Source organism: Podarcis tiliguerta (genome assembly GCF_965153285.1).
Source record: "Podarcis tiliguerta genome assembly, chromosome: 16".
Lineage (NCBI taxonomy): Eukaryota > Metazoa > Chordata > Lepidosauria > Squamata > Lacertidae > Podarcis > Podarcis tiliguerta.
This window is the reverse complement of record NC_139549.1, coordinates 37,691,380-37,706,151: the sequence shown is the minus strand read 5'-3', so window position 1 is coordinate 37,706,151 and position 14,772 is coordinate 37,691,380. Positions and strand designations below refer to the sequence as shown.

General features: G+C 45.5%; 2 protein-coding genes across 3 annotated transcripts in view; both read left to right on the top strand.

The window, feature by feature from the left end:
• Positions 1 to 14,772, top strand: part of TMEM132B (transmembrane protein 132B) — a 353,049-nt gene that overhangs the window by 315,255 nt on the left and 23,022 nt on the right. The gene's annotated exons all lie outside the window — the stretch shown is intronic.
• The window catches only part of LOC310666890 (uncharacterized protein), a 126,124-nt gene continuing 123,926 nt past the window's right edge, over positions 12,575 to 14,772 (top strand). The window contains exon 1 of the mRNA XM_083418446.1: positions 12,575 to 12,578. The gene's annotated coding sequence lies outside the window, so the exon portion shown is untranslated. The remainder of the gene's footprint in view (positions 12,579 to 14,772) is intronic.

Here is a 14,772-nt window from a genome sequence, read left to right as displayed (position 1 = left end):
CAAAGAACTCTGGACACTGTAGTTTGTTAAGAGCTGCTGGGAATTGCAACTCTGTGAGGGGTATACTACAGTGCCCAGAATTATCTTGTATTTTTGTATTTTTAATATTTTGTTGGAAGCTGCCCAGAGTGGCTGGGAAAACCCAGCCAGATGGGTGGGGGTATAAATAAATTATTATAATATAATAAATTATTATTATTATCATTATTAATCATCTGAGGGAAATAATGTGTTTCAAATGTGTGTTAAAGGTACAGTGTGTACACAGCCTGAATCAAAAGTTCTCAAGAGAGCACTTTCACTTTGAAAAGGGATGGGAGAGTGTTGGGTTTTTCCTTGATTTCATGGTGGTAATTTTACAACAATTTATTTGTCTCTTAAAAATGAAACTAAGCATGACTTACAGATGTTATTAGAAATAATAATAATAATAATAATAATAATAATAATAATAATAATAATAATTTTTATTTATACCCAACCCTTCCTGGTTCAGAAAACTGGGTTCAGGGTGGCTAACAACAAATTTAAAACACTTAATTGTATAAGCAACATAAAATACAGTATAAAAACATGAATAACAATAAAATTCAAAGTTCAGAAATCAATTTGGGGAAAATCCATCTAATAAGTATTAGATAGTCACCAGGGCTAGCTGGCTGAATTAGTCCTACTTGGGCCAGCGTGGAGGCCAGTGGAGAATTAGCTGAGGGGTCTCAGAGGAGGTAATCTTCATAAAAGAGGAGGGGGGAAGAGAGGGGAAATAAAAGATCAGGCTGAATTCAAATTAAAGGCCAGGCAGAATAGCTTTGTCTATTAGACATAGAACACATTGGGAGGCAAACTTTTTGATGGGCTTGGAAGTTGCTTCTGGGAATGGAAGTTCTAAATGTGTATGTGGTAAACTCAGAACCCCTCATTATATATGTAGACAAAACTTGCCATATAACCATATAGATTGCAAAAGATGGAATTGAGATTCAAGATGGCCTTAACAGACTGGAGAATGGGGCCAAACTAGCAAAATGAATTTCAGTAGGGACAACTGTAAGGTGCTGCACTTAGGCAGGAAGAAGTAGTTGCACAAAAATAAGATGTGGAATACCTGGCTTGCCAGTAGTATATGTGAAAAAGGATCTAGGGGTCTTAGTAGGGCACAAGCTTAACATGGGTCAACAGTGTGATGCAGCAGCAAAAAAGGCTAATGCTATTCTAGGCTGCGTCAACAGAAGTATAGAGTCCAGATCAAGGGAAATAATTGTTGGCATCTGTCTGCCTCAAGTGACAATGGAGTGCGCTTGTAGGGGTGAAGCTAAACTGTTGCATTAGTGGCAGCAAAGTGACCTCCCTGGGGCACAAGCCTGGAGGGTATGCATACCCTCCAACAGTTCTCCGATGAAAATAGGGACGTGCAATTCTATAATGATAATTTTACTATTTATACCTGCACATCTTCCTGGGTTGACCCCAGCTTTCAACATATATAAAAACATAATAAACTTCCCTATACAGGATTGCCTTCAGATCACTTGGGGGTCAGATAACTCCATACCCTTCAACATACTCCCAGTGAAAATAGGGACATTCTACCACGCCCTCCAACGTTTCTCCAATGAAAATAAGGACATCCTAAGGAAAGGGGGACATCCCAGGATCAAATCAGAAACCGGGATGGCTTCTCTAAATCAGGGATGTCCCTGGAAAATAGGGACATTTGGAGGGTCTGTGCATGGAGGTCCAGCGCTGCCTGGATAACAAGACCCCTCTCTCAGCCTCACTGATGTGCTCCACAGGAAAACAGAGCAATATGTTTGTCTTCCAGAGAAAGGTTGTTTTCTGCTGCTCCAGAGAAGCGGACACGGAGCAATGGATCCAAACTACAAGAAAGAAGATTCCACCTAAACATTAGGAGGAACTTCCTGACAGTAAGAGGTGTTCGACAGTGGAATTTGCTGCCAAGGAGTGTGGTGGAGTCTCCTTCTTTGGAGGTCTTTAAGCAGAGGCTTGACAACCATATGTCAGGAGTGCTCTGATGGTGTTTCCTGCTTGGCAGGGGGTTGGACTCGATGACCCTTGTGGTCTCTTCCAACTCTATGATTCTATGATTCTATGATTCTATGTTTGGCACCAGCTTGGCTGCAGGAGTTGCTGGAAAGAGGCATGCAAGGCACCACCCAACAGTCTTAGACTAATCCACTCTGGATTAGTATACAGTGGACGCTTGGGTTGTGAACATGATCCATGCGGGATGCATGTTCGCAACCCGCAGTATCCGCAACCCGCAGTGGCGCGTCTGCGCATGTGCAGGTTGCGATTCGGTGCTTCTGCGCATGCACAAAGCATGATTTAGCGCTTCTGTGCATGCGCAACCGCCGAAACCCGGAAGTAATCCATTCCGGTACTTCCAGGTTTCGGCGGCCCGTAACCTGAAAAAAATGCAACCTGAAGCGTCTGTAACCCGAGGTATGACTGTACTCCTTAGCCCTTCCTTCTCCCAAAGACATCCCACAAGGCAGCAGAAGTTTAGGATCAGAGCTTTCCTTCTCCTAGACTGGCTACGTTCCCAGCTGATGAGCCCCATCGGCCCCTCACTTCCCTCTATACAGCACATGCAGAAACCACCTCCTTAAGGGAAGTAATCATACCACTCTATTCTGCCTTGGTCAGACCACACTTCCGGCCGCCACAGTTTAAGAAGCATATTAACAAGCTGGAACGTGTGTAGAGGAGGGTAACCAAGGTGATCAAGGGTCTAGAAATCAAGCCTTATGAGGAACGGTTGAGAAAACTGAGTATGTTCAGCTTGGTTATGAAGAGACCAAGAGGAGATAAGAGAACAAATATGGAACAATCTCTGGGGACTGGAATCAAGCCAATGGATTCAAGTTACGAGAAAGGAGATTGCAGCTAAACATCAGGAAGAACTTTCTGCTGTTTGACAATGGAACAGGCTGCCTCAGGAGTTTGCAGACTCTCATTCCTTGGAAGTTTTGAAGCAGAGGTTGGATGGCCATTTGTCCTGGATGCTATAGTTTAGATTCCTGAATCGCAGGGGGTTGGACTAGATGATCCCTGGGGTCCATTGAATCTACAATGCTATGATTGTTCCTACTGAAAAAACAGGAAGACAAACAAGAAGCCCATGTAGCTGTCTGGACAGTTTGTAATGATATGGCACTCTTGCATGATAATTGATACCTGTTGGAAATTAAATGAAGCTATTAGTGTCATTTGGCCACAGTCTGCCCTTCCAACCAGTCTGTTAAAAAGGAGAAACAAACTCAGTCACTCAGTGAAAAGGAATTAATGGCAGATCTGGTTTCTTACCCCTCTGGGATAAAGGAATTTGATCACCCTCCCGCACCTGCTTTGTGGGTGAGAGCAAAGTGTATCAAAGCGAGGCCAAGGGGAATCACTCTTTTTGAAGATGCATTTGGTGCCAAAAGGATACGAGGCTTCACGGTCAATCGATAGAGCTGTAGGCGTGCTGGGAATCGAATGCCATCTGATTGAAAAATTGGTGACCTAAGACCCAATCCATATTGCCGTCACGGTTCGGGGGTGTTAAACAACAGCACTGGGTGGAGGAAAGTGGCAAATTGTAACAGGCCAAGCATCTTAGTCCTCTTTCAAATCTAGTCGATGGGACCATGTCTGCAGCTTGCATAAAACATGAGGATTTAATAGAGCTGTTGTGGCCAACAGGCCAATGAAGGGTGTAAGTACAATCTGCCTTTGGGACGAGAGTGTTCATGCTATGACCCAGTTCTCAGTGATGTGGGAAATTATGGCTGGGCTGTACCACCTCCGAGCACTCTGTGTGTGTGGCTATGTTTGTGTTGCTGGGGGCGGGGTTGTAATCGAATGCTTCTCCATACAAACTTGAGGGTTCTAACTGAATGTTTCTCCATACAAGAAAAACAACAATTAAAAATAGCACAGTGTACATAAAATCACACAGTCAATTAATTGAAATACATTCTAAAATCAAATCAGAATCAAATTAATGGCAACCATTGGGCTAGAGTTCTATGAGGATTACAGAAGGAGAAAACGGGTCAGACTGTGCCTTGGCCAAAGGCCTGGTGGAACAGCTCTGTCTTGCAGGCCCTGTGGAAAGATGTCAAGTCCCGCAGGGTCCTAGTCTCTTGTGACAGCATTCCACCAGATTTGGGCCACGGCTGAAAAAGCCCTGGCTCTGGTTGAGGCCAGCCTAATCTCCCTGTGGCCTGGGATCTCCAAGATGTTTTTATTTGAAGACTGTAAGGTCCTCCGTGGGACATACCAGGAGAGGCGGTCCTGTAGGTACGAGGGTCCGAGGCCACATAGGGCTTTAAAGGTTAAAGGTAAAGGTAAAGGTACCCCTGCCTGTTCGGGCCAGTCTTGCCAGACTCTAGGGTTGTGCGCTCATTTCACTCTATAGGCCGGGAGCCAGTGCTGTCCGCAGACACTTCCGGGTCACGTGGCCAGCATGACAAGCTGCATCTGGCGAGCCAGCGCAGCACACGGAACGCCGTTTACCTTCCCGCTGGTAAGCGGTCCCTATTTATCTACTTGCACCCGGAGGTGCTTTCGAACTGCTAGGTTGGCAGGCTTAAAGGTTAAAACCAGCACCTTAAACCTGATCCTGTACTCCACCGGGAGCCAGTGCAGCTGGTATAGCACTGGATGAATGTGCTAAGTCTTTTTTTGAAGAAGTGCTCCTAGGAAGAATCTTAGGGGAGGGGAACAATTCTCCCATGAGCTACTCTTGGGCTAAGATCAGCAATTTAGCAGGGAGATGTCTCCAGGTTGGATTTTAATCCATGACAGGACGCTTTTAATATCTGAAGGACTATTGTATTTTAATATTTTGTTGGAAGCTGCCCAGAGTGGCTGGGGAAACCCAGCCAGATGGGCGGGGTATAAATAATAAATTATTATTATAAATTAATAAATATATAAAATTATAAAATTATTATAAATTATTATTTTAATCCATGACACTAAGAAGAATTCACAGGCTTCCTTGTTGAGCTCCTGAAACTAATTTCTGAGCCCAGTGAAGCTCCCCTGCACCTCCAACCCTAACACCCCAGTGTGGTGTAGTGGTTAAGAGCAGTGCACTCGTAATCTGGGTTCGCGTCTCCGCTCCTCCACATGCAGCTGCTGGGTGACCTTGGGCCAGTCACACTTCTCTGAAGTCTCTCAGCCCCACTCACCTCACAGAGTGTTTGTTGTGGGGGAGGAAGGAAAAGGAGATTGTTAGCCGCTTTGAAACTCTAGGGTAGTGATAAAGCGGGATATCAAATCCAAATTATTCCTCCTCCTCCTCCTCCTCTTCTTTTCCTCCTTCTTCTTCTTGTACATGGTTCCCACTCCCATATGGAGAAGCATTGAATTATGTGAGCTGCCATTTACAGTTTGAAGGGGGAGCATAAGAGCCATGAGCATCTAACCCAGGTTCCTGTTTCCCACAGTGACCTTTCAGATACCCCAATGGAAAGCATGCAAGTGGGGCTTGAATGTAGTAGCCCTCTCCCACTGCTGAAATTATAGGATCCTCACTGCATCGGACCAAGTGTCTATATTCTCCTTCTGACCAGTCAGATGCATCCAGGAAGCCCACAAGCACTGGCCTCTCCTGCTGTTACTACTGGCTCAGTCATTGGTATTCAGAGGCTTATTGCTTCTGAACATGGTCGCCCCATATAGCAGTCCTAACTACAGGCCATTGATGGAGTTATGCAGCCAAGACACAGGTTTACCACCTTGGGGCGAAATAAACCGCTGTGGTAGTTAAAAAGCAATTAAAAATTGAGTTAAGCTCCCAACCCTCCTAAAAGGTGTGATTGATCTCCTCATTTTTCCATATTATGTAGTAGACTCAGACTGATGTAATGAGGATAACATTAAAAAACATAATAAATCTGCAAAAGGCAGGGATGGGGTAGGATAGGAAGAATCTCCCCCTCCACAGCCACACACTGCAGCATCCTGCAATGTGTCATCCATCTTCCATAGCTTGAACCAATTGGCTTCTATTTTCACCAAGATGCAAGAGAGAGAGAAAAAATGCCAACATTTATGCAAAGTTATGTTTCCACTCAGATAGAATGAATGCACATGCACATGCCAGAAGAGCCATAGATCAGTAGTAGTGTGCATGCTTTGCATGCAGAAGGCCCCAGCTTCAATCCTTTGCATCTCCAGTTAGAAGGATCAGGTAGCAGCCAAAGGGAAATATCTCTCCTTGCCCGAGACTCCAGATAACTACTGCCATCCAGCACAGACCTGTCTTTCCCAGTTTGATGCCCTCCAGATATTTTGGGCTACAGCTCCCATTGTCTGTGACTGTTGGGCAAGCTGGCTGGGGCTTCTGGGAGTTGTAGTTCAAATAGTCTGATCTGGTGGAAAGCAGGCTATTACTGTATGTTCCATACTTCATTGAATGGTCTATGCAACCTTTAGACTGAAAAAGAGAGGGTGGATTCATAGCTAAAGCTCTAGAGCATGGGTAGCCAACTTAGTTCCCTCCACTTGTTCATGCTGGCTGGGGCGGGTGGGAGTTGAAATCCAGCCACTTCTAGAGGGCCACTGGTTCCCTATCCATGTTTTAGAGTCATTTATACACACACACACTCTCACACACATTTATATTGCACTCTATCCCCAAGGTTTCAATTTCTGATTTCAATTTCCAATTCTATACAGTGGAACGCTGGTTCTCAAATGGCTTAGTTGATGAACAAATCGGCTTCCAAACACCGAAAACCTGGAAGTAAGTGTTACAGTTTTCGAACATTTTTTGGAAGCTGAACATCCGATGCGGCTGTCAGCTATTGTCAGCCAGTTGGTGCCTGCACCAATTGGAAGGCACGGCTTGGTTTTTGAACATTTCAGGAGTCAAACGGAATGGATTCACTGTATTTAAAAAGAAATCTAGAGTTATCCCTTGGCACTTCTACAAAGAGGTCCCTGCCACCCAAGCCAGAACCTGTAAGCAGTACTTCCTAGCTTGATCACATGGGCAATCTTACCCAGTCAGGGATCACTCAGTAAGTGAGACAATACATTATGCATTATAGGGTCCTTTCTATGCATAGAGTTGTAGAGTTGGAAGGGACCCTGAGGGTCATCTAGTCCAGTCCTCAGCAAGGCAGGAATATGCAGCTGTGCAGTACAGGAATCAAACCTGTGACCATGGTGTTATCAGCAGCATGTTCTAACCAACTGAGCTATCTACCTGGACATAGCACAATGCTATGGAGGCAATGTAGTGTGTGTGTGTGTGTGTGTGTTAGGGGAGGGCTAGTACCTCTGGTGGGGACACATTGTGCTCCTTCTGGGGGAGTTTGTCCACCTTTGCACTCAGGTCTCACCTCACAGGCTCCTAGAAGCTGTCAGCCTGTGACAGCAGCCACACCCTGGGAACAGCCATGCCTGGCCAGCTAAACTAGATGAGGGAAGCCAATGGGTCTCAAACCATCTGTGAGTTAGGGATGTTCCCTGTATGCGAAGACAGGCCCCAGTGGATTGAGAAGACGAGACAGATACTGAGTCAAGAATACATGTGCTGTAGAGGGGGAAATCTGTACCTCTTGACTTGCAGGACATCTTCAGGAGAAGAAAAAGCTAAGGAGTAAACCCTACACAAATCTGGAGTCCCTAAAACAGTTGGACGGTGCCTTGTACGCCTCCTTCCAGCGACTTCTACAGTCAAGCTGATGCCCAACATATTGTTCTGCTTTCCTTTGGGCCACATCAGTGAGGCTGAGAGGAGGGTCTTGTTGTCTGGGCAACCCAGGACCTCCATATACACTGCCCAGGCTTGCGCCCCAGAGAGGTCACTGCGGTGCTGCTAACACAGCAAAAACAACACAGGAGCCAACAGTTACTAATTACCTGTTTCTGCAGCCACAGCAGGTGCTGTAATTTTCCAGTGGTTGGGCTTCACTCCCGGAGGTGCACTCCGTTGTCTCTTGAGACAGATGGGTGCCAACCACCAGGTAGGCAATAGATGACTGTGCAACTCGAGCAATTGACAGCATGTTTCCCATTCATAAAACGCTAGATTCAATTCCCAGCACCTCCAAGTACATTGAGGAAAGGTCCCTGTCTGAAGCTCTGGAGATCCCTTGCCAGTCAGCAGCCACTGAACTGGAGTTGGGGGTGGCAATGGCCTTAGTCCAACACATCTGGCTACGCTCCTGTGTTCTAGATCCACCTGCCCCACCTGGTGCCCGCCAGATATTTTGGATTACAACTCCCATCATCCCTGACCTATGACACTGGGTGGTGGGAATTGTAGTCCAAGACATCTGGAGGGGATCTGGTTGTGGAAGGTTCATCTGGACCTGGTGAAAATAATAAACCATTTGGGGAAGGGGTTAATGGTACTATAGCTCAATAAGAATTCCCAGGCCTTCCCTAATCATAATACAGAACAAAGAGGAGCAAAAAGGAAACAATGAAATGTGGTCTCCGCTATGAAGAATAGGAGCTAGCTTTGGTTTATTTAATTCCAAGCAAGGAAATAAGAAGAGCCTGGTGTCCTTATCTCTACAAACACCAACCAACTCTGGGAAGCTCTCGATTACAACATGAAGGCAATAGCTCTCTTCTGCTCTTCCTCCCTAGCAATTTTACTCCTGATCATGGAGATAATCACATCACTTATTGTGGCTTTTAGCCTTCTCCTCTGTGAATATGTTTAATCTTTGTAAAGAGCATCTAAGCCACTGACTGCCACCATGTCTCCTGGCAGTGTACTAGAAACATAAGAACATCCTGGCTGCTGGATCAGACCCAAAGCCTACCTATGGCAACATCATGTTTCCCATGGTAGCCAGCAAGATGCTTCTGGGAAGCCCACCTGCAGGACTTCAGGGCAGCAGCTCTCTTCTGCTGTTGATCCCCAACAGCTGGTGCTCAGTAGCGTTGTGCCAAAACCAGCCTCCCATTTCTAGAAGGTCTTTTTCCACAGCAAAGTAAGTTTCCATTCCACTACCTCATTCACAGGATGCTTTTCAGAATTTTGTTGGGTGTAGGCAGTGCTATTTTTCACCATGAACTTTTCGTTTGTTCTCTTATAATGGCAATGGCGCCCACCTGAGAGCTGCTGGAGCTGAGCTCTGGCTGAAGAAAAGCCCTGGGTGTAGGATTGAGGAACACAGGAACCTACCTTGTGTGGAATCAGACTAACAGTCCATCTAGCTCAGCATTGTCTATGCTGCCCAGCAGTGGTGCATGCAGCGAACCTATTCCCAGCCCTACAGGGGATTGCATCTGGGACTTCATGAAAAGCAGATGTTCTGCCACTCAGCCCTCTGAAGTTGAGCTGTCTTTATTGTGAGGTGGCTGCGCATGGAGTGTGTGTTCTGCTTTCCATTAAACACTTCTTCAGCACTCTGCAGCCTCCCTGGCTGAGTTATGTCATGATATCTCCTCCTGGTTTTTAACTGAAGCGTGGGAAGCTAGGACTACTAAGTGTGGTCATTGGTTACATTTTTAAGTGTGGCTGTTTTCTTTTTCCTTAAAAAAAAATATGCACTCATTTCTTTCACAGCTTTTACTTTGAAAATATAACAATGACCAGCTGTTAGGCAAATGGTAGAGAGCATCCTTGCCTTGCTGCTCTTGCAGGAAAGCTGTACATAGGACGTCATGGGGTTGTCAGGAGGTGTGGGCACCTGGGAAGGCTACAGAATGCAGGCCATCAAACTGATGATTTACAGAGTGCAAGAAAGGACCTTCACAAACACCACTGAAAATAAGGCAAGCACAACAGAACCCCTTTCCTTCAATAGTGTTTGAATAGTTTCATTGAATCATAGAATTGTAGAGTTGGAAATGACCCCAAGAGTCATCTAGTCCAATGCCCTGCAATGCAGGAATCTCAACTTTAGCTTCTGACCTCTGCTTAAAACCCTCTAAGGAAGGAGAGTCCATAATCTCTCAGTTCCACTTCCGAACAGCTCTCACTTTCACCAGGTTGGGCACTGCTTTCCTCTTGGGTGAAGACAGAGGCAAAGTAGGTGTTGAGCAGTTCTGCCTTCTCTCTTTCACCAATAGCATTTCTCCATCTTCTCCAGGCTTGCTCTTCCTCTTGCTTTGAACATAGCTGAAGAAACCTTTAAAAATTATTTTAAAGCTCTCTTGCAAGCCTGAGCTCATTCTAAGCTTCAACCCGCCTGACTCTCTCCCTGCAACTGTTGGCTACCCATGTATACCCTTCCTTCATGATTTCTCCTTTCTTCAATTTCTTATCCATTTCCTTCTTATATCTCAGCTCATCTGTAAGCTCCTTATGCAGCCACACCGGTTTCTTTAGGTGCCTCACCCTTTATTCTTTTCCTAAAGTGATGGGTAATGGTTAAAAGGAAAAAAAAAAAAACAGCAGGAGAGAATTCCACTATCCAGTTTCACATTTCTCTGAATCTGGAGCTGCTGTGCAGCCATCATGACTGACAGCCATTGATTGACTTCTCATCATCTGTTCAATAACTTAAAGAAAAACTGACATCAGTGCTTTTGTCATATGCACCTAGGTTTATATGTAATAGTTTAATGAAGAAGTAATCAATTGGCATGATTGATGGGGAGTCATCTAAACCAGCAATGGGGAACCTATGGTCAGTGCCATCTTTAGCATATGTGGTGCCGGGGTGCAAAAAGCCACCCATCGCAGGCTAAAGTTGTTGAGCTTTTTTAGGGGGGCAGCTTAGGGTGAGTGGCGCTTTTTTAGGGGGTGCCATATGAGTGGTGGGTGCTCAACTCTCTCCCATGCTGCTGCAGGAGGAGAGCATTTCCTGCAGAGGCTTGGGAGGGGAGCTGCATGCCCACCAGCCATCTGGCACCCCTCAGAATTCAGCGCCAGGGTGCCCCACACCCCTTCAATCAAGGGTAAAGACGGCCCTGCCTATGGTCCTCCAGATGTTTTTGCACTCCAGCCCCCATCAGCCCTGGCTAGCATGGCCAAGGAGCAGCAATGATGGGACTTGTAATCAAAGAACATCTGGAGGGCCGCAGGTTCCCCCCTTGACCTAAACATCCTTGGATCCATTGATAGCTCTCCTAGAATCCTCCTGTGAATCTTTAATTCCCAGTGACATTGCTATTGTATGTGGTGGTGGTGGTGGGGAATAAGATTGAGGGGATTGAAAATGTAGCATGAGACCCGACATATGTGCCAGTTTCACCTAATGAAATACTGATTCCCTGGAACAGGTTCAGGATTTGCAATTAAGACCAATGAGAAATGAGCCAGCACCATCTGATGAGGATTCACTGGATAAACAATGCTTAATCCCAGTTGGGACGCCAGCCATTAAATAAGAGGCATACGGATATTTGCTTAAGCTAACGATTGTCAGTAAGGCTTAATCTGCAAAAAGTTTAAGGATCAAATGCTTAGTCTGGTATAAACAGTGGACTCTAAATGGGATGCAAATACCCTTGATCCTCTTTAGTTCTCAGTTGGGTTAGGGTTGAAACTGGTCTTTGCAATTAATTTTCAACAGTTACCAAAACAGCCATCAAGTGCTTTTTCTCTCTCCCTCTCAGCAGTTGTTCACTGCTCGTTGAGAAATGTTGTGTAGGGAATGCCTTCAAATGACACACTATGGGAGCCTTCCAGATATTTTGGAGTACGATTCCCTTCATCCCTGACCACTGGCATGCAGATGGTCCCAGGTTCAATCCCTACCATCTCCAGGTACTGCTGGGGATGTCCCTTCTTCTGAAATACTGGAGATAGCACTTAGCTAGGTGGGCCACTGGTCTGACCTGGCAGCTTCCTATGTCCTCAAGTCAGGACAGACCCTCCTCTCCCATCAGGGCTCTACTGCCACAGCTACCATGCTTCCTCCCAGCACAACCATCCCTGCACAATAGGCCTTGCATGCGAAATTGAAACCCCCCCACAGCCGGCGCGATGTTTAATGATTCTCTGAGCTGGGCTCCCTTCATTCCATGTGGCAGGTTTTCACATTCTCGTTTGTGCGTTCATGGATCATTGCCTCCTCCTCAAAGCTTCTGCAATTGTCTTTTATTGTTAAAAACCGAAATGTTAATGCCTTCCACGCTGTTCTTCCCTTTAGTTCAGTGCTTTTAAATGCAAGGTTGAAAGGTAACAAGAACTTGGGAGGGGGGCGGAGCAGAAAAGCACATCGTAAAAGGCTGGAAAGCATTGCTCTTTGCCATCAATGTCACTCACTTTTTGTTAAGATTAAACACCACTGTTTAGGGAGTTGATAATATTCCTGTAGGGGAAACACGAGTCCATATGTACCTCATTGACATATGTGTTGCAGCAATCTCAGGGCAGTGTTGGGGCTGTGGCAGAGATCAGTCGTTGCTGAACTCCAACTCCCATCATGCTTGGCTCTTGGCCATGGCAGCTGGAGCTGGGAGATGAGTCTCACAGCATCTGGAGGCCCACAGTCTCCCCACCCCTTTCTTAGCATATGACCCTCTGCTCCAATGGGATTTATTTCCAGGTAAATGTATGTTTAGGCTTTCAGCCAAAGTTTAATTAACAATTCATAGGGCTAAAGTGAAAGAAGTCTTCCAAATCCGATGGTGAATTTGGGCAGGCTGTTTCCATCACTGGTTTATGACATGTTTCACAGTGGTGGAATTGCTTGTCATGCTGGAGGCTTCCCGTTATTTAGATATTTTTGTCTATTTTTAAAATGTTCCTTTCACAGTCTAAGAAATGTGGCATAACACATAACTGTGGTATGGCACAACAAAAAATGGCTGCTGTGGAGATGCAGCTGAGGATCCAGGCGCAGTCAGGGGTCCCCAGGTGCATTGTGGGTCCTCAGGAGATATTGATGGAGACCTTTCATAGGTACCAGAGGAGATGCGGGTGGGCTCACTGATGTCTGTGGGCACTGCGTTGGTGACCCATGTTGTAGTTATCTTTAAGAGCTCCGGCAATGGATCTGCCATTTTTAACAGTATTGTCACAATGTTTTTAAAAATATTATTATTCCTCCTTTGTGTGTTTTAGCAGGTGGGTGGCTGTGCATTTAAATATTATTGTGAGCTGCTCTGAGAAAGAGAATCTGGATCAAAAAGCAGTTCAGAACTTACATTTATGATAGTAAGTTTCATTTCTTTAGCTCTAGGCAGTGCCAAACTACAAGTAAAATAAACCGTGCAGATTAAAACAGAAAATATAAAATAGCATGGAAATCAATTATATGTCTTTTAGTCAATAACATTCTCATGCATAATTTTTCTTTGGCATTTCATAGCCGCCACATTGAGCCAGACCAGGGGAAAGGCTCACACCTTTTGCATTCAAATAGTTCCAGGTTCAATCTCCAGGGAGCTTTCTAGATACAGCTACAAAACAGGTTTCATTCATTCAAACAAAACAAAACTACTTTCATTCATTCACTCACTCAGTTCATTTGTATGCTGCTTTTCCACACACACACAAAAATCATGCTCAAAGTGGATTACAATAAAGAAACAGGGATGCATTTCTAACAAACACTTTAAAAATTTGTAATAGCATAGCAAAACAATAGCATAGCAACAATTTCATAACATAGCAAAACAATAGCAAATATAATACCTCAAAAAACCACATTCTGATACTATGAATATAAGAACATGCAGCATCCAATTGCAAAACGAACAAGGCAGCTTCACTTTTTCGTCTCCCTCCTAGAAACACCCAAAGGTGTCATGGGCTTTGAAGACACTCGAACTCAGGACACAAAAGAGAAACATGCTAAGAGGAAGACACGCTTGGCAAATCCACACAGTTATCACAGTTAAGTCCAGTCGCAAACAACTCTGGGGTTGCAGCGCTCATCTCGCTTTACTGGCTGAGGGAGCTGGCGTTTGTCCACAGACAGCTTCCAGGTCATGTGGCCAGCATGACTAAGCCACTTCTGGCGAACCAGAGCAGCGCACAGAAATGCCGTTTACCTTCCCACCAGAGCGGTACCTATTTATCTACTTGTATTTGACATGCTTGTGAACTACTAGGTTGGCAGGAGCAGGGACCGAGCAACGGGAGCTCACCCATCACGGGGATTCAAACTGCTGACATTCTGATTGGCAAGCCCTAGGCTCTGTGGTTTAGATCACAGCTCCACCCGTGTCCCTCTACTTAAAGTAGACACATTGAAATTAATGGAGATGGCTAACTTGTGTGTATTAATTTCAGTGGGTCCACTCTGCATAGGACTTAGTTGGGCACAACCCTTGGCATTCTGCTATTTCAGCAGTCCAGATGCCAGGGAAGAATTGAGGCCTCGCAGCACCCTCCAAAACACTGTTGGACTCCAATTCCCATCATCCCCAATAGGGTCGGCTCACCAATGAGGCAAGGTGAGGCAACTGCTTCAGGCAGCAGGATCTACAGTGGCATCAGATCCCAATGGAGATCTTTATCCCCCACTGATTCCTGATGATCCCTTCTTCCCTGGGGGGGGGGGGGGCACACCATTTTGTGGTTCACTTCAGGTGCCAAAATCCGTTGAACCATCCCTGAGCCCTAGCCAATGGTCACTGGCATTGGGAAGAGCTGGTTGAGCTTGATCCCTGTTCATAATGAGTTTGTGGCAAAGTTTGCCATTAAAGCTGCCCCATTTTGAATGTTGGTCATCTCCCTGTCTATAACCATAATCCCCTGAACACAAAACCTTGTACAGTGGTGCCTCGCAAGACGAAATTAATTCGTTCTGTGAGTTTTTTCGTTCTGTGAGTTTTTTCGTCTTGCGAAGCACCACTGCGTATTGACGGTTTCCCGTAGGAATGCATTGACGG